General features: G+C 46.2%; 1 protein-coding gene across 1 annotated transcript in view; it reads right to left on the bottom strand.

The window, feature by feature from the left end:
* LOC138521543 (inactive phospholipase C-like protein 2) overlaps positions 1-21,010 on the bottom strand; it is a 639,517-nt gene that overhangs the window by 156,180 nt on the left and 462,327 nt on the right. The gene's annotated exons all lie outside the window — the stretch shown is intronic.

Here is a 21,010-nt window from a genome sequence, read left to right as displayed (position 1 = left end):
ATGTTTGTTCAGCATCAGTTGGCCTGGGGAGTCAAAGGTAGCTCCTGGTAGCTGCTGGTGTCGAGCTAACGAGGCTCTTCTAGGCTGCAAGCAGGAGCTGAATAGCTCCCTGCTCCCCTCAATGACTAACTCTAGTCTACTCTGTAGAGAGCTGTGAAACACCGTGCATTGGCCGGACCCCAGCACATCAAAGTTTCTCTAAATATTCCAAATCCACAGATATTATCAGGGGGTTTGACCTTAAATGTAATATTCTCTTGGTTAGTGAGATCCCTTGCTTGACGGACAGTGGAGGGGGCGAATGGGGGGTGTAGGTGGATGGCTATTACATGAGCAAACCAGTCCCGCAGTGCTTGGGAGTGCACTCAACCCGGTTATTAATAACACTTGAAACTGGAGTTTGGCTTTTCCCAAACACTCCCAAATTGTGTTAATGGGGTGACTGGGCAAAACAGGGATGAAGTGAGGTTCCCAGGATGGCACAGTGGAATAAATCTTTCCATCTTAAGTGGAACGCTGCTATAGCCGGAGTTGCTTTTTTAGTTGTGCATAATTTGTATGTGTATTTTATTTATTTCTATAGCGCGCCTGGCCCAAAGGCATCTGGGCGCATTTCTTGAGGTTACAGTGACAATGTACGCAGCAGACATCAACGTAACATTCAATAGGTGCTTACAAGATATTTACAAGATATTTACAAGATGTTTACAGTATATTTACAACGGAATTAGTCAGAGCGTTAAGGCTCAAGCAGAGCATCAGGCAGGCAGTGTGAGTGGATCATGGTCGATGAGGCATGTGGAAGTTTGGACAGCCCTGCGCAATGAGCCACATTCTGGCTTTGCTCTTGAAAGTGTGAAAGGAAGGTTCGGATCTGAGAGGATTAGGTAGCGAGTTCCACAGTTTGATGGCAAGAACTGGGAAACTGGCCCCTGCTGCTTTCTGAAGTTTAAACCTCGGTATTGAAAGACAGTGAGCTTGGGCTGCTCTCTGTGGGCGTGTGGAAGCATGGGGAATGAGAAGGTTTTGCAGCAGACTGTTCAATGAGCAGGCCAGGGAGGCAAATCCATTGTAGAGGTTGCCACTCGCCTGCTCCTGCCTCCCATGGACCCTCCTGTCCCCCTCAAAGATCCTTCCAGGTCTCAGATCTGAGACTGAGGCTCAGCCTTCCTCTCAACGCCCCCTTAATTGGGGGACATGCCCCCATTGCCATTGACCTCTATCAGGAAGCCCTCTGATCTCCATGGCTTCAATTCGCTAACCTTCACGTCACATCACCATAATCCACAAATAGTATATTTTAGAATTTGCCTTCAATGGGATTATACAGACTGAAGCAGAGCCCTAGAGTAAAAACTGGACACCGTTAAGCCTCCTTGACATCATTGGGGGCTTTTTTACTAATTTTCGGTTGCAAAGATAGGTGATCCCCCCCCAATTCTGTCCTAACTTTGTATTTTCAAAGAACAAGGAATGGAGGGACTCACAAGGCCCATTATACCGAATTGGCGCAAGCCAGTTAAACTTTTGCATGCGCTGTGCTAGTGTTTTTTGGGTACAACGTTGTTACATCGCCAGGCTTTCTTTTCGCAGAGTGTTTTGCTGGAAATGTTTAGCCCTAAAAAAGCTCACGAAAAATGTGGGGGTCGGTGGGCAAGGAGATATAAGGGCTAGCGACGTGGGGAATAGAGACTAGATAATAGGGAAGGGAGGGGCTTGGGGGAACCCCCCCCAATAAAAAAATGAAAACATTCGATGTGTTTTGGAAAAAAAACTCAGCGGATAAAAAATGGGGGATCTAAGAAAATAGAACAATTTTTTGTAATGTACAGGTGGGAGTTTATACCTAGGCATATATAGCAAACTCATCAGAAGATTAACTTGCACCTACATTCCAAGATGTAATACTTTTTATTGGTCTTGATGAAAAATAACTTGCTGAGATGGTATTAGCTTCCGTACTCGTATAGACTTCTCCATCAGATGATGGCCGCAGAGTGAATGTGTGACAAAAAAACCATTTCCCCTTTCTACTCTGTTGGATGAAGCGAAGGCATGCATGGGAGGCAGGCCTGGCACAGCCACGTTATTGCAGGGTACCGGCCCCCACTGAAAAGGGTACATATTTCCTCAAGTGTTGGGGGTTGCAATTCAAGAGTGCATACATTATTGCATAAAAACACTGGTGCACATAAGGGGCCTGATTGACAGAACGTTTACCTATGGCATTGCGCCATTATAAAACACTTCCATGAATCGGGACCAAGGTCTTTGCAGAATTTGGCTCAAGGAACCCAGTATTTTTAAAGAATTACCCATGTTAACCTAGAAGCACATTAAAATGAAGCAATCAGGGTTTGCTGCTTCATATTTACCCCAAACTGCGTACAAAGTTGTTAACAGGTGTGCTTAAAAGGCCATCGCAACCCGCAGCCAGCCTTCAGTATGTCTACATAAAACATCTATCTGAAGCCTCTTGGCTGCTTGCAGACTTCAAGGTCCAATCAAACTTAAGAATAGCTCTTTCAATACTGCGTAAGCTAAAGCATTACATCAGATGCAAGACTGTCTTGCAGCCATCATGCAGTGTCGGGGTCGTGCAGTGACTACAATACTCAGTGTGCCAGACCTTCACAGGTAAGTTCACGCTTTGTAAGTACTGTGTAGACATACGATATATTTAAATCTGCTGTCTCTACTATTTGACCTTTACGACTTATCCTGAACAGGACTGCAAGAATGTCGTTGGCCTCAAACCCACGGATCGTATCTCTCCAGCACTGAAATCTCTTCACTGGCTCCCTGTGGCTGCAAGGATCAAGTTCAAGACCCTCTGCATCATCCACAAGGCTTTCTGGGGCCTGGGACTGCTCTACTTCCAGCTTGCTCTTCCAAAACATCTTCCTTATCGAGCTCTCTGCTCATCCACTTCCAACTCTCTGAGGGCCAGACGCTTCTCCCAGCAGAGAGTTGGGGTTGATCTCTCTCCTCGGCTCAGGCCTCACTCTAGAACAGCCTCCCTGCCTCTCTCAAACTCGAGCAGAACCACCTCCAGTTCCGGAAGCAACTCAAGACGTTCCTTTTTGCTTCCGCTCTCTCTCCCCGGCTGATGTACCTGACTGCCCCACACACTGGTCACCTGTATACCCTCTGAATCCGGGCCCAGGCTCCTGCTTGTCCAGTCGTCCTTGCACTGCCTCCGGTTTCCCCCAGCACTTAAGGGTCTCATCCTGCAACCCTCCCGTCCCTTCTCACTGCATTTATGAGCCACCTGCTTGTTTTACCTGCACTTCTCGCTTCCCCTCCCCCCTGGCACCTCCCCCTTTCCCTCTTCCCCGCACTTGCGCAATCTGAATGGCACTAGGCCTAGTAAGATCATTGTTTTGTCCTCCCTTTGTTTCCCCCTCCTTGTCTTGTCGCGCCTAGAAACACTTGTGTACAGGCGTGCTACAAATGCCATAACATATATATCATTCCCCAGCCTCCGCAGAAATAACCGGAAGTGGAATGCCTGGCGGAAATCTTTATGCCCCCTCCCGTGGGAGGAGGAGCCTTGTGAAATCTAACTTTCTAAAACAAATTGGGCACAAGCGTGGGGGACAGCTTGGTGGTGCGATCCACCCTTAAGCACGTTCTCTTCCAATATGGCAGGTAGCTAGGCACAGTAACCCTATCCAGAATAGGTGGATACTGCGTCATGGTGGCTTTCGGCAATGCTATTCAAGTCAATATAATGGTGTGGATATGTTGTCAAGATTACCGTACAGAGAGATTTTTGCTGAGGACCTTATAGCGTCCAGGAGGATGTTGCTGGGAAGATTTCTATGTCAATATTTGGATATGGATCTGGGAAGATATTTTTTGATTGATTAGAACCCAGGGGTACGTTCCGTGGGTGCTATAGAAGGAAAGAGGGCAATTTGTGGATCCGGACTTCGAAGGAACAGTGTCAGAGGCAGTTGTCTTGCATTGAAATTATAAGTGAAAGAAACAGGGATGGCAGGATTTTAGTGCGAAGGCCTCAACGGAATGAATGCTTCCAATTTTATAACTGACGTCAAATGCAAGCATTTTACGCCCTTCGGCATTTGAAGCCATAACGCAGATAAACAAAGAAGCCTTGTTTTTCCAAGACCAATAGTGTACGCAAACCAAAAATGTTGGTTTGCAATTTTTTCATGTGACTTCCATGGTGCGTCGTTTATCAGAGCGATGAAGAACCACTGGCTAGAAGCCAGAGATGGGCGCTGGATAGGGTGCATGCCACAACCACATGTATATTCAGTGAATAGAACAAAGCCTGAACTCCATGGCCCGCCACTCTGCAGCTAATTACCAATATTATTAATATGGAATTTATTTAGCGTGGACCGAGCTTCAGGAATCAATTAAATCCCTCAAAAGTCATAGGGGGAAGTACGCATGGAGGGAAGCAGAGATACAAGGCTGCATGGTACTAACAACGGGGGAGTGGGCGGCGGGCACTTTGGCATTACGGGATATAAGAGCAACCAGTATGGGTAGATAACCCAGTCTCACCCTAGGTGAGGAGTGGACAGTATGTGGACCTGGGTGTTAGGGAGGTTGTATACGAATTGTTAGTTTTACAACTGTTCGAATGACAATTGACCTTTTCACAATTGACCGAATTGTGAAGGTCAATTGTACCATATATGTGGGGGAAAACCCTCCACAACCCCACACCCAACGCCAAACCCCCCAAAACCCATATATATATATATATATATATTCGGTCAATTGTGAAAAGGTCAATTGTAAACTAACAATTTGGGTAATACCGTTAGGGAGGAGCCATTCCTTGAAAGGGAGGGTCTTGAGGTTTGTCCTATAATGCAGAAGCAATGGGAGGAGTCTGGTGTTGACGGGGAGGAGGTTCCAGAGTCTGGGGGCATAGACAGAGAAGGCCTGTCTTCGGGCTCTTTGCTTCCTGCACCAGCGGAGATGAAGTCTGTGCATGTTTTACTCGTGGCATCTCATGCAACACTATAATCCCGCAGCCTCGCCTCCAAGTGTTTCTTGCTTATTTGTGGCGGTTCTATGTGATTTTGGAGAGTTTTTTTCATCTCGTTAGATTTCATCGATCTTATTTTTTTTACGGTTGATTTTGCTGCAAATATGTGGGGGGGACGCCCCATAGCCACCTCCTTTAGTCCCCCTACATTAATTATTAGCCTATGCCCACCCCACGTATATTTTTGTCAAAATCCATTAAAAAAAACTCAATGAATTCTGCTGGTGCAAAACCTCCCATTCCCTTTGTGGTCAGTGACAGCGTGACGCGGCAGAGAACGATGTCACTTCCTGTGGGGAAAGCAGCGTCACTTTAACTATTCAGAAGCTGGGGGAAACGTTTTTTACAAGTTGTTAAAGTTGCTACCTATAAAAAGGGGAGTTTACAAACCTTGCAAATGCCAACATTGAGGCACAAAACCAACTATTAGCGTTATACAAAGTCCATACCAATACAAATGAGACGTTCTCTTGCACTACACAAATGCTTCACAATCTACACTTTAAGAACTAGGTATTTTAAATGAATAGTGTTTTGAAGGTCAGTGTTCTGAAGTAAGGAAGGCAGGAAGGAAGGAAGGAAGGCGCAGAAAGCTCGCTGCCATCACCCTTTCTTTTTTTGCATTGTTTTTAATTTGCCTTCCCAAACCCTTTGTTCCACCCACTCAAGAAGCACGCCTGGTGGCAGCACAAATGGGGCGACAACTCATTGCTAACAGGAGGCCGCCGTCTCGCTAATTTGCCAGCTTCCTCCTGGGACAAAGGCAAGGAGTAGAACAAGGACATCCTGTGTTGAATTTAAAGGAACTTCCATGTATAGATTTAAAAATATGCAAATCCCCTCATTTAGCAATTCCAATGATAGACATTTTCAGTTGGTACAACGTCCTTTCATGGACGTTTGTTATTTTTATGGGTTTTTTTAAACAAATATTTTTAATGAAAAAAACTAATCGGAATATATAGGGGGTAGGGAAAGTGGTCGGGAATAGTTAAAAAAAAACAATAATAGCGGATGGGGTATTTGGGGTGGAATCCCCAAAAATAATAAATCAATTTCGATGAGTTTTTTCATTAAGAAATATTACTTGCATTAATATTTATATTTAAAAATGATGAATTGTTGAGTTAATGTTGTAAATGTATACATGTATGTAATATTGTAAACGTTCTTTTGGACTAATAAACAACAATAATAAAATGAAACATTAATTAAAAACCCATTGAAATAATGACTGTGGATGAAATGACATAGACCCCTTCAGCTTGGATGTAGGAGTCGTCATACTCAGACGCAGGACGCCCCCTGCATCCAGGACTGCCGGCAATCAATTCATGTTATCATGTGCTGCAATAAGTCAGATGAATGAATTCCCCAGTCACATGCACAGTTCTCCCACAGCTGCACAATGCACGCGCATTCCAGAGGAAATAGGCAATGGCACACTACACTATGGATTAAGGTCTGTATTATATCCTCTCTGCCAATGGATGTAAGGCAGGAAAGGAGGGGAAGGGGGTGTGAACTCCAAAAATTGAATACTGAGCCCAGCACCATTTGACTTATCAGGGGTCAAATCCTAAAAGAAAAAGTGGGGGTACTCATTAACATGCACATTGAATGTGGCATCACCAGAAATTAGCATATCAAGGTGCCCTCTGAAAAAAGTGGGGCGGGGACTCCTGAAAAAAGTGGGGGACTCCATCTACCCGCGTGTACCCTCGACTTGAGCCCTGGGATTTATCCCCCCCATGCACATCGTAATCCAGTCCGGTTTTCTAGATTCCCTGAACCAGTGTGCATAAGGAAACATTTGCATATAGTCAATTCCACCCTATCTTATTTGCATATTTAGTGGTCCTTCTGAAACCTCACCTGGATTTTACTGTTTGGGGACAAGCCTACAAGAGATTTGCATTTTTTTCCCATAGAATAGATTGAATGGTGGCGAGATAAGACGCGCAGCAGCGGGAAGGCAGTCAGATGGCACGAGGGCTGTTCGCGAGCTGCAGTATAGTAGTGTTACCGGCAGACATGGAAGTAAACGCTCCCATGCGGACCTTAGGGAAACCATGGGCAACCGCGGCCCACCAGCGATCATTACAAGGGGGCGGAAAAATCCCGGGATATCCAACTCACCCAAGAGAGTGGTCCTTGGCACATTACTATTGATAACTACTGGTTCTGCTCTCATTCCAGAGAAATGTGGCGGTGGTGCACAAGAGTTTTGAGCGCTATGTAAAATAACGAGGCCCGCCTTTACTGAGCGCTATGTGTAATTAACGCAGGATTGTTAGAAGGGCTTAACTGGTGCCAAGCTTTTTCCGAAGTCATTCCAAGTATCTGGAATTCATTTCTGCCTTCCTTGCGTCTGGCCCCATCACTGTTGGTTTTCCATTTTGTGTTTGTATTTTGTACTTTATTATCAGATAAGTCAATAGACTTCTCTGATGTCTCGGGAAGATAGCTCAGGGGCAACATGCTCGCCTTGGAAGCAAGATGACACCAGCAACATAGGTTCGATCCCTGGGTCCGGGGTTTAGAAACCTCTGGGTATTAAGCGCCTTATAAATAACTTATCATATCATAACTGTTCCTGCTTCCTGTGGCCCCTTTCTAACCTAGGCCCTATTCCCGTCTACCCTTAGGTACTGTTTCACTTGGCCTACACCCTGACTGTATCTTCTTCCATCTTGATATATGTATTTGTCAATACTTTATATAGCCTGCTTATATATAATGAAGAGATGAGTCAAGGGAAGGGTCGGGATGGAAAGAGAGGATGTTATTTAAGAGTTGATACGTCAATTTCTTTTCATCAAAAATTGAAAACTTGTATTTTTCCCCAGATTGTGAATGATACGCTTTGATACAGTTAGCTGTTTTAAACATTGTGATCTTCACTGTTACTGTGTTTTGTATTCGACTGTTTTTAAATATCACATTGTATGGCAGTCTATATTCCTGCGGTCCAGGTTCGCTCTTCATCAAACCCCCTTAAGTGCTAAGGGTATCTTATGTTCGTCTTGGATTCCCACAAGGAATCATTGTAGGCTCCACCCACCCCAGCACTTAAGTTTAAATAAGGAGGGACAAACCGGCTTGCGTAGCTCTGTGATGTTGGTAGATTGTGGCCAACTGTACGGCGCAGAAGAGTCCCGTTGGCTCTATAACGAACCGTTTGTGACGCGATCCACATTTTAACGTATTCCAAGAATGCCAGGCCGCGGTTCCAGAGACAAACAGCAGCTGGTGTTCTTGGCGCCACACGTATGCCAATAATGAACTCCATATCTGATTACTGTCTGCAAAATAGCATTATAACGCAGTTAGCTTCAGCACGGATGTCAGTTCAATTGTAATCCATGGTCGGAGAAGCACACACGAAGACATCGGTAGACTTTCTGTGTCCGCGGATCCCATCTCTATGGTTCATCATGAAGGAGAAATATATATCCCCCTCCTGGCACCAGGACATCAAAGCAGATTGCCGAGGCTCTTGGGCATACCTCTTATGAGGCACCATCAGACTGTGGGATAATAGCAATATCACTCTTTCATATGTTGCTTCCCGCCGCATTCCACCATCTTCTATGCATTGTAATAATATCTCTCATTAAGACCCACTTTAATGTTCCTCATTTTATCAACCATGGATGGATGAAGGGATGAGTCTGTAGCAAATTCAATCTTGCAAAGTGCGGGTTGGCCCCATGTCTGAGGCGCGTGCCCTACTCAAGAGCTTGGCTGGGGTGACCCAGATATTGGCTTGCTGCTTGGTGCCAGTGTTGTTCTGCGTGGCATATAGGCACCCAGGCACTGGGCCCCTGTTAGACTTGGCAGCTGCCAATGAGGACATATGGATAGGCAAAGTGTTGCTGAACACTTCAAACCCCACTCAGAGTTTGAATCCCACTCGGGCCGCCTTAATAGCCCATGTGACTTTAGAAACCTACACCATAGCCCCCAGTGGCCTACCCTGAACGTATGGCTCACATTAGTCCGAAAGGCGCAGTGTGTGTTAGGAGGCTGTCAGATGCCACAGTGCAGCTCAGGAGGCATCCTCAGGGTACATATATCCAGATGTTCAATATCTGTCGCCTCACTCCTGCCTGGCAAAGCAGCTGGAGGAGGTAGTTTGCCAGGCGAACATTATGAGTGTTTTGGAAACGCTTTCTTCTTTGTTTTCATCAAGTAGCGGAAGAACTTGCACAGGGGGAGCGCCCCCAACCTCTTGGCGTCGAGCAAATCTCACAGGTTTTACTACATAAACGATTGTTGCTCTCATCTTATAGCCAGTTTTCATTGCTTACCGTTGATGATGTAATCCTTCCTAACGTCCTAGCCAACATACTGGTCTGGAGTATTCTCCCATTGGTTAGGAAGATCAGCCGGCGTTTAGGGAGGGCTACAAGTTGGCTGACCTTGGGCTTCATTACGGGTCCGGCGGTAACCCTGCCTGTGCTACCGGCCGGTGGCCGCCAGACCCCCGTAATAATTTACCGGCGCCTGACTTCCCGCTGCCACTGGCTCATTAGGAGTCTGGCGGCCGGGAAGTCAGGCACCGGTATATTTGTTAATCCCCATTCCCATAGAGTCCGAAACATAGGTGTTTCCATGAAGGGTTTGCCTACAGTGACTACTGCGCCCGGCAGGGACAAACCTGTCGGAAACAGCAACCACGTTAGGCAAACACATAGTTTGCTGGTCCGGAAACAAGGGTGCCGGTGAGTTTACCGGCACTCTTGTTTCCAGACCAGCAAACTTAGAAAGAGGTCCCCTGATAATCTACTACACATAGTGCTGGATGCTGCACACCTGTAAACTCCATTTAGTGCAGCTTGAACTTCACTTACTCACCAAGACGAAGCTCCCTTTTCCCTCTCTCTCACCCTCCCTATTTGACCCCCCTATTGCCTACAGTGTTGCATAATGATGTAATTTTATATATTTGTACAAAAGTCCACTCTACTTTCAAGCCTGTATCACCTCCCACCCCCTCCTCGACCCCCACCAACCCCTGGTGAATGTTACTTGTGTAAGTCATTGGTTTCTTACATTTTCTTTTTGTTTTGTCCCTGGTCTATTTCACACTTTGTTCACATCCTCATAAACTGGCTCACCACGTGTTCTCATTTTAGTACTATTGTACAGGCGCCCTCCGGGGCATTCCCCTGCACCTGTAAATGTGTTATTGCAAGTCATTTCTGCTCGAAATTGACAACCCTGTTCTTCAAATAAATACAAGTATGAATACAAACTCTCTTCCGTAGTGAAATCTTATCAATGGTGAAAAAGCTTTTGATATTAAACACTGGGTGTACCTTTGGACAGTAAGTCGCCAGATCGACGTGCCTATGGTATAAGGCCTGTTATGGGACTAGATGGATCATTTTTTCATGTATTTTATTTGTGTTGGTTACGCAGTAACCTTTACAAAAGTTACAAATATTGTCAACAATTTGAAGAATAAATTCTGACAGAGAATTTTAAATACATCAGTTAACAAGATTAGAATTTGAAGAAGTACACTTAAATAACCTCAAAGCAAAACTGTGATTAGCAAAGCTAATTTCCATGCAGTAATCATAACAGCTAGATCAGGAATTTGGTTTGTTCCTACATATATCGGACTTTCCCAGTCACGAAGACTAGACATTCAGCCATATGAAGTTGGGGAAAGTGTAAACATACACAGTACAACACAGGTAGCCAAGCAGGTAATGTCACCAACAATTTGCACATCCCTGAAGAAGAGCGTATGCTCGAAACACACGTCAGCGCGGCACACAAGTTTGATTGAGAGGCTTGCCATTAGCCAATTCACATATCCCCACAGATTGAAACTGACGAACCAATCAACTCAATTTAATCATTACAGTTCTAATGCATTTATTTGTTCACCAACACGTTTACTAATTCATCCAATATGTTATCAAATGGAAACAGATTATTCTAAGTGGTTTTAATATAAATAAAAATTTCCAAGATATCAATTGCAAATGGAAGTAAACATGTGTTGTCAAATCTGTACCTCATCTTTACCACACACATTTTGCCTGACTAGGTTTCCCATTTGGATTGCTGCTTGAAGCTCGTCACTGACTGTGTTTTGCCACACTTACATTTTGCCTGACTTGGGACTTCATCACGGCCTTGGCAGTATCCAGGTGGGAATTGCGCTGGGATACCACCAATGCAAATTGTAATTTTTATTGGTCATTTATAATGCGCTTAATATCCAGAGGTTTCTAAGCATGGACTAGGGGATCGAATCTGTGTTGCTCCACATCAGCTTGCATCCAAGGCGAGCCTGTTGCCCCTGAGCTATCCTCCCAAGACAAATGGCATTACCGCTACTCAGTCTGACGCAATTTGCACTGGATCCAGAGTAGTGGTAAGGCTGTAAATCCCCATTTTGTTTAGAGTCCATAGGATGCTATGAGGCTTTTTGGCGCCATTACCGCCGGCGGTAATAACGCCAGTGGTAATAGCACCGAAAATGGGTAGAAAGCTGGAGATACTGTGTATCTCCAGCTTTCTGCCCAAACTCGGGATTGGGCAGAGTGGTAATAGCGTTACCGCCACATTTTTGCCACTCCACCCAACCCCTGATGAGTCCCTTGAGCTCCTAATATAAATTGTTACTTTGGATCTCGCCACTCTGTTTTTCCACACGTGCGTTTTTTTTTTCTCAGAGTGCTCCAAAGGGTGTATTGGCACTATTAATCCCCACATATCCTGCATTTTGCTGACACTCGTGCACTGCATCCCTCGAAATGCAGCTGAGTCCCATGGCGGGGCCGTTTCAGCTGTTCAAATAGCCGTACACATTTGACATGCACACGATTTGACTACACCCTACACTAAACACGCATCACTGTCTACCCGAGCACCTCCACCCATAGAATACAGCTGAGTCCCACGCAGAATTCAGTCCAGCTGTTCACATAGCTTGACTCTTGACAATTTGACACAGCACCCCTCCCACACCCGATAATATGGGCTTCTGTTAGGGACCTAACCATTCCCTACCTACCTTCGATCAGGCTATAAATGCACACACGCATTTTACCACTCCTCACACAAGGGTCTTCCAAGGGGCGTTCCTCCTCACAGCGCTTCGAGGCCATACCAATGGCAGTAGGTGCTATACAAATGCCAAATGGCGTAACATATACGTGCCGATATACAGAAATACATGATTATGCAGATAAGCTTTCTGTGATGTTTATTTATGAATGGGGTTCTTTGATTTTGGGACATAGGGCCGGAAAGGGAGAAGGGACTATATGTACCCTTCTCTCTGAGGCCTTAGTGGCCCTTTTGTTTGGTAGTTTTTTAAAGTTGAGAAATGGCAACTTTGCCATTTCTCATCCTAAAAAAGAAACTATTAGCACACCAGAAAGCATGCCGGACGCTAATAGTTATAACCACCGTGGTGGGCAAGCATAACTAACTTGTCAGGTATTGGCAAAAGTAAAGGGGCATTCTGTCATTTTTATTGTTGGTGATAAAGGTTTGGATATTGTTGGTGATTAAGGTTTGGATAGAGAGAACTGTTGTTTGTTCTTCTCAATAAGCACCCCTTTACATCTTGTGGCAGGCATTTTACGGCAATAGCACCTTTTTGTTCTACTAAACCACACTGTTGCCACCCCATTATTGTGTTTGGCTCAGCCCAACCTTTTCTTCTTTCCTGGCTTTCTTAGGAGACAGCCCTTCTCCTCCCTGCCACCCCCATGCTGTGCAATGCACTGTTTACATCTTAGCAAACCTTGGAAGACCTTCTAGCTTGTTATGTTATGGAAATGTATTTCTAAAGCGCCAATGCCCGAGGACATCTAGGCGCTATTTCTACAGTAGGCTCATGCAAGTGCTTGATGACCTGGCTGCAAAAGGTTTTGCCAGACTTCATGCAGAGGCATTCCGTTCCAAGAAACCGTGCATTGATGAGTACCTATTAGGCAGCTGTTCCATATTTACATCAATAGATCAGGACTGTTTTATTAGCTTGGAACCGGGGTCTGCAACCTTGGTCTCTTCCATCAGCCCAGCCATCAAAGTCAATGATGAGGGATCATTGGAGCCATAGTCCAAAACATCCAGAGAGCCAGAGGATGTAGACCCCTGGTCTAGAAACTGCACATGATTCCCCCAAAGGGTATGCAGGACATGATTTGGGGTGTGGTCATCGTGTCTCACTGTGTATGGTTGATTTCTTTGAAGGCAGCAAGCAACTCCTTGCACGTGGCACCTCCGGTCATATGCAGCATGCAAGTGCATGGCGTGTTGCGTGAGCACGCATGTTTTGATTTCACGTATTGCACAGTATTTCACATGACCAAAAACAGTACCATTTGACCAGCATTCACCCAGAGTCTCCAGGATCTTCTGCTTTTGCTGCACTGCTTCATTTCCCAGAGAAGCTGAGCCAGTCTAGGCTTAAGCCCTCGATGCTTCTAGATCTCGCAGACTGATCCTACATTACAATCCATGTCTGGGAATGGAAAGCACTTTGACCATCCCCCCTGTGTTTCACACCTTCATTGATCACCAATATGGTGCTGCTACCATCCAGATCCAGAGGGCTTGGTAACTGACCTTACTTATTACCATCGTTATGAGCCACAATGGGGGGCAGGGTGGTGGGCTGAGTGGACCCGTCGAGGCATGGTCCTGTTCCCACACATGCTGAGTGGTACCAGGTGTTCTACACAGGGCAGGTGCATGAAAGAATGAAATAAACATCTGGCATATCCCTTGCATGGAGATGTTCCAGTATTCCAAGATTTCACAAAGGCAAGAACCAGAATGCACCATTCTGGCTCTTTAAGATCCAGAACTGGATTCGGAAATGGGTCAATTTCGAGAGATTTTCTGGAGGTTTGTGGATTGGCGTCGGGACACTTGAACAGCTAAGGAGCTTAACAAGCTGGACCCCACCGTCCCCTTCAGGAGTACCCTATCTAGGCTAGGTGACAGGACACCATCAGCTGGGTCCTGCTCCCCAACTCTTAACACCCACCTTCCAGCTAAGTCCTGCGAGGATAGCTCAGGGGCAACGTGCTTGTCCTGGAAACAAGACAACGCTAAGCAGTGTGGCTTAGATACCCGGTCTCGCGCTTAGAGGCTGGTATGAAACGCAATATAAAAAAAGATGTTTGTGTATTAACCCATCACTGTCATGGAGCCTTTCCTCCCCTCCCTGGGACTTGCTTCTCCTAACTGGGTGCAAGTGTGGCCTGTAGCATGCTCATGATTGTGATTGGTTGACTGGGGGAGCCTGGCTCTGCAGACCTGTGGAATCTGTGGGGCCTCAGCATTGCACAGACTAAGGGGCTCGTTAAGAGTTTGCCGGTATCCTTACGGTAATTCCGTCAGGATGCCAGAAAACTGCCTCTACTGTTTCCGGCACCTGATATCTCGGTATTATTGGCGTGTTACAAGCGGCAGAAAGGGCGATGAGTTCCCATTCCACGGAATCCGAGATTCCACGTTCCTCGGCATCTTCTCCACCTATACCCAGAATGTTCACCTCTCGCCAGGCCTTCTGTTCTGGGTTCCCAGTAGATTTCTGGCGCTTTGCAGCATGGTCTGCATTGCAATCAGCCAAGATACAAAACATGACTCCCAGGATGGCGGAAACAATGGAGCAATACCCTCAGCGCCAAAGATCTCGCCTGCCCAGAACAGTAATTAATCAGTCCAAGCAATTTTAATGGAAATTTTACTTGAAACAATTAGCAGTGGTTCAGCAGCATAATGGCACTGTGTCTCAAGAATCTAATTAGGAGGATTACGGATAGGAGCTGGGAGAACACTGGATGCTGTGTGGCTTGCAGGGAGGGAGTGCGCGTGCGTGCAGAGTATGTGCGAATGTCTGCTGTGATTGAGGGTGGTAGTGTGCGTGCGACAGTTCTGCATGTGAGCGCATGCATCTAGGTGTGTGTGTGTGCGAGCATAGATGTGTGTGTAAATGCATGACTGAGTATGCATGTAATAGTGTGACTGGAAATGCGTGCATGTGGAGGGTTCATGGCTGTGCCACTGTGAATGTGTGCCTATGCGTCAGTGCATGTCTGTGTGTGCCCACGTGGCTGTCACGTGTCTTGCTTACAGACTATGTGTATGACTGTGCCTGTAAGCTTGGGAGTGCGTCCATGACTGAGTCCGTGAATTCATGAGCGAGTGACTGATTATCAGTGGGAATAACTGACTGTGTGAGTGAGTGAGTGATTGCATGACTGTACCTACCCCCGGCATACTAGGAAAGGAGAAATGGGGGTTGTCTTTATAATATTCGCTCTGTCGCTCCCCCTCTCTCCCCTTTCTTCCAAAATACTTTATTCCTCCCAGAACCCGCAGCCCTGCATTTAGGGAAATATAAAGTGATGTATTAGAAATGAGCCGAGACCAGAGGCAGCCCCTTCCCGGTTGCATTCTACTTGTTGCACACTGTCTGCAATGTAGTGATGCGACACCGAGAGAGAGAGGGAGAGAAAAAGAGGGAGAGAGACAGAGAGACAGAGAGAGAGAGAGAGGAAAAGAGGGAGGGAGAGGGAGAGAGACCGAGAGACAGAGAGAGAGAGAGCGAGAGAGAGAGGGAAAGAGACAAAGAGAGAGAAAGGGAAAGAGACAAACAGATAGAGGGAAAGAGAGGAAGAGAGAGAAACGGAAAGAGACAGAGAGAAAGGGAAAGAGAGAGAAAGAGGGAAAGAGAGGACAAGAGATGGATAGACACGGAAAGAGGAAGAGAAGAGGGAAAGACAGGAGGAGAGAGAGAGGGAAGGAAACAAATAGAGAGATAGCAAAACAGAGGAAGAGAGAGAGGGAAAGAGAGAAAGCGAGAGAGAGGGAAAGAGGCAGAGAGAGAGAGAGGAAAAGAGGGAGAGAGAGGGAGAGAGACAGAGAGACAGAGAGACAGAGAGAGAGAGAGAGAGAGAGAGAGAGAGAGAGAGAGAAAGAGACAAAGAGAGAGAAAGGGAAAGAGACAAACAGATAGAGGGAAAGAGAGGAAGAGAGAGAAACGGAAAGAGACAGAGAGAAAGGGAAAGAGAGAGAAAGAGGGAAAGAGAGGACAAGAGATGGATAGACACGGAAAGAGGAAGAGAAGAGGGAAAGACAGGAGGAGAGAGAGAGGGAAGGAAACAAATAGAGAGATAGCAAAACAGAGGAAGAGAGAGAGGGAAAGAGAGAAAGCGAGAGAGAGGGAAAGAGGCAGAGAGAGAGAGAGGAAAAGAGGGAGAGAGAGGGAGAGAGACAGAGAGACAGAGAGAGAGGAAAAGAGGGAGAGAGAGGGAGAGAGACAGAGAGAGAGAGAGAGAGAGAGAGAGAGAGAAAGAGACAAAGAGAGAAAGGGAAAGAGAGAGAAAGAGAGAGAAAGAGGGAAAGAGAGAGGACAAGAGATGGATAGACAGGGAAAGAGGAAGAGAAGAGGGAAAGACAGGAGGAGAGAGAGAGGGAAGGAAACAAATAGAGAGATAGCAAAACAGAGGAAGAGAGAGAGGGAAAGAGACAGAGCATAAAAGAGAGGAAGCGAGAGAGAGGGAAAGAGGCAAAGAGAGAGAGAGGAAAAGAGAGGTAGAAGAAAAGAGAAAGAGGGAGGGGGAGAGAAATAGAGGAAGAGACAGAGAGGGGGGAAGAGACAAAGAGAGAGAAAGCGAGAGGACGAGAAAGAAGGGGAAGAGACAGAGAAAAAGAGAGGGAGAGAGAAAGACAGAGAGACCTAAAGAGAGGAAGAGAGAGAGGTGTAGAGGTAGGCCCCAACCTTCTCTTCTAAGACTACATGCTGGTTAGGATATGTACCTGTGCTTTCTGTATTCCACAGTTGAAAGCCCCAGGGTTAACTTCTCCCAAGGACAGGAGTTGGCAGTCTGTGGCTTTCCAGATATTTTGGACCACAACTCCCATCATTCCCTGTACACTATGTTAGGCAACGTACAAGTGAAGAAGGAATTTGAGAAACATATTCGTCACGAGAGAGCACTTACTTGGAAATGGGGTTCATTGGAACTAGTAGTTAAGAAGCACAGCTACTAGTTACCTCGATATTCCTCATAAGGGGAAACTCAGTTGATTTCTTGTATTCTGAAAGTGAAAGGCAGCCATGGTAGTTTGAAAGAATTAAAGGGGCAACCACCCATCCACCCCCCCCCCCCCAAACCCATCTTGGGTGGTTAGCTCAGGGGCAACGCGTTCGCCTTGGAAGCAAGACGACCTGGAGCAACACAGGTTCGATCCCCGGTTCCGCGCTTAGTAACATCTGGGTATTAAGTGCGTTACAAAAATACAATTACACATTCATCGCTTTTTTTAAAAACCTTAAGTAATCACTAGTGTCTCTTCCAAGAACAACGAAAGAAACAAATGTTACTTGGCCTGCATAATACTTGCAAATTGAGAGCTAGAGAAAGACATTTTGTGCAAAGCGCTACTTAGTCTGGTTTAGTTCTTGACACCAGCTTCAGGGATTTGGGTACATCTAAAGGCCTCCAAGGAAAACATTGTTTCAAATGGCCCTGTCGGGAACACATGCCTGCAGGGAGAGGAGCAGCCCCAACAAAGCTTCAATCGAGGTCTTTAAATGTAACCAGTTGCTAAAGCCAGCCATGGAATTCGGCCATATTTTCACAGATCTAGCAAAAAATGTCTCCATGGATCTGCAAACATTCATTTGCGCCCATCAATGAGTTTAGAGTGCTCAGACTACTTGAAACGGTGCCCAAGTTGGATTCAAACCCAGCTCGTTAGGAACAGGGGTGAGACACTTAACTGCAAGACCACTTGAACCCTGAGCCGGATGCCTGTGAAAGATTGTGTTACGATTCTACTCTCGGGAAATATTTAAATACGGTTTTCCAGGTGTTCATAATTAATCTTCGTTGGGGCAAATGTTTATGGGGTCAGGGGATGAAACCACCCCACCCCCCCCCCCTCTCTTATACCTCCATCCACCCCCGCCGCTGGTGGAATCCCACAGTAAATAATTATAATTTCCAGCAATGGATAAATCCATCTAACCCAGAGAACCGAGACCCCTAGCTGAAGTAGCAAGACCCTGGAGAACACAACCCAGAATCTTGCCAGCCAAGGCTTCATCCCTCGTTTTAGAGGGAAGCAATCTGGGGCCCCCCCAAATACTGATTATGAGAAACGTGCATGATTGGGTGAGCTGCATGGCTCCCTGGCTTGCACTGGGCTGGGCAGCCTTACCCCCTTTCAATGATTGGTTCATAGATAATGCAGGTCATCGGTCAGGGGACAAAGGTCACCATTATCATGCAGCAGTGAGCAGACATGATTCATGCGGTCAGGCCGGTTCTCAAAGCTTAAGTGCCCACACTTCCTTACAACCATCACACAACAGGCAACTGGTGTAACGCTGAAGTAGGTAAGCCAATTATTGTATCGCCATAGAGGCCAAACAAGGGTTTCGATCTGCTAGTATGGAGACAACCGGGCTGAGTTGAGGTGCATCAGTGGTGCACTTTTGGCGGCGGGAGGAGGAGGAGTCTCACTCCTATGACCGTTCAGTCTTATACGCCAGCAAACATCGGCTGAACATACACGTATTGTATACACCAAATTGGACCACGTTCTTGTTCTACTAATACACCACACTATACCCTACCACCACCCTAACCTTTAGCCATTTCGATAATTGCACAACGCAGCTATTTTGTTCATATCCATTATTTCTCCTTGTAAAATTAGGAATTAGAGGATTTTTTGGGAACATATGTGGCAGCCGTTGGGCTGAAGGCAGGCTGTTGCATGTTCCGTCTGTAAAACCTAAGACGCAACTGGTATCAAAAAGCGCAGTCCAGCCCTATCAGCAAATCAAATGACAGAAGCAAAGATGTGATGCTACCATGCTAGGCCAAGAGCAGGCAACCTGCATCTCTCCAGATGTTTTGGCCTATTACTCTCAAAATCCCTCAGCATTGATTATGGAGTCCAGCACTGATGGGAGTTATAGTCCAAAACACCTGGAAAGCCGAAGGTTGCAGACCCCCTGCCCTAGGCCAAAGCTAGGCAAGTTGCATCTCTTCAGGTTGGTTAACCTATTACTTACATGATCGCTTATCACTGACTTTACTGACTTGAGCTATGTTGTTTATAGAGCAAAACATCTGGCTGAGATTGCTGACCCCTGGCCTGTGGGATACAGGATAATCTTTTACATTCTTGATGTGTATGTTTTCCTGCTCTCAGAATAGACACAGGTTGACTACAAAGACCTCACATTGTTTGATTTTGTGGTTTTAAAACTTAGCCTGTGATTTGTCACAAGATTGCTTGGCTTTAACAGCAAATCCTTATGGTTGTGGTTGACTGTGACGAATCAACCTCCGGGCCACCAGTGGTCCAGGGATGAATATCGTGTTTCTAAACCATCAATCAGGCCCACACCTCTAGTACACCAAAAGGGATCTGAACAGATTGGGACACAAGTAAATTATAAACCTCCTTGTCCAATTTTTGGTAACGTGGACGGAATGGCAGGCTTATCTCTGCAAGGTCGTGGATCGTTGGTTCATTGCAACACAGCTAAAATACAATTATTACCCAATGACAAAAGGGACTCTCCAGGTTGTATAAAACTATCTACTTTATTATTATTACAACAGACAGTTTTAGCACACAGCAAAATACAACCCACCCTGTAAAGGAACACATAGGACTGACAGTTTCACGAAAGAAAGGGATGCACTCTGGATACTGACATGAGGGTAGTCAGTAAAGAAATCAGTCTTAACTGTTCTAAGTTATTTGGTTTCAGCACCAAGGGAGCAAGGGGTTGTAAATGTCACTAGAGGCCTTCAGAGAAGTACCAGGGGGACAGAACCACAATGTACCTGGTGCTTGAGATGTTCTTGATGCTCAACAGCATTGAGCCGGTACCAGAACGCTTTACAGCTCCTGCAACAGAGTTCGAGATGGGAGACAGCTGCAGGTATCAGGCGGCGGACAGTTCGGCAAGCGAGACTGGCGGATGGCTGCAGGCTGGCCTACAAGGTGGTTCAGGGTCACAAATCATCAGCTCTGTGCTGGTTGGCAGATCTGGAATGCTGGCCAAGGCATCTCGGACGGCTTGAGTAACTGCAGCGTGACAACACTCAGTGGTTCAGCCAGTCACGGTTAGAGGGCTTGACTGCCTCGAAAATGTCCTTAAAAGATGGACGCTGGTTGATGCTTCGTTGGCACTCCTCCTAGCTTCGTCGCAGGGCTTGTGGCATCCTTTCAAGGTGGATGGCCCAAAGCTGAGGAGAGGGTTTGTAGGCAACTGCCTTGTCCTTTGATCAGAGACTCTCTGGCACTTCCCACCTAGGAAGCTTGCTGGCAGAACCTAGTAGGGCATTCTGTGTGCTGACTGGATACCGGTTCTGGAGCTGCTGGACGGGTCCTCTGAGTCCGATATCTCCCTCTGTTCCCTGGGAGATGTTTAGGGGAAGGATCTTCCTTCCCTCATGGAAATCCTGGCCTTCCTTCACTGGCGGAAGATGGAAGGCAGAATGTACCTTCGCCATGGTCCAAATGAGTCCTTCTTACTCCTTTCGAAGTCGTCGGATGATCTGCTATGTGAGGGCTCAGCCCTCTTTTAAAGCCAAATGAGCCCCAGTGATTGATGCAGGCTAAGCTTACCTTACGGAACCAATCCGGGGTCCCCACCAACAATCTTCTGTTATGCGTGAGGTCAGGACCAGAGTGCTTTGCAACAGGAAAGTTAAGCGGTGACAATATGTCCGCCTAAGTCCCATCCATCTTCCAGTCTGATGTAGATCAAAGTGTCGCTCTAGTTAATTGAGCCGTCTGTGGCTCTTGATAAAACGCAAGTCACCCTTGAAGTTTGTGGTGAGAACAGACATCAGTCTCCAAAAAATCACATACTTCATCCCTCTGAAAGGTAGATTGTCTAGTGTAAACAGTTATACCAGACATGGCATTCACTGCCCTTCGTACAGAGGGGTGGGA

Source organism: Ambystoma mexicanum, chromosome 13, assembly GCF_040938575.1.
Source record: "Ambystoma mexicanum isolate Mex_15411 chromosome 13, UKY_AmexF1_1, whole genome shotgun sequence".
NCBI classification, from domain to species: Eukaryota; Metazoa; Chordata; class Amphibia; order Caudata; family Ambystomatidae; genus Ambystoma; species Ambystoma mexicanum.
Note: the sequence above shows the minus strand (reverse complement) of the source record. Positions and strands in the feature narration are given on the sequence as shown.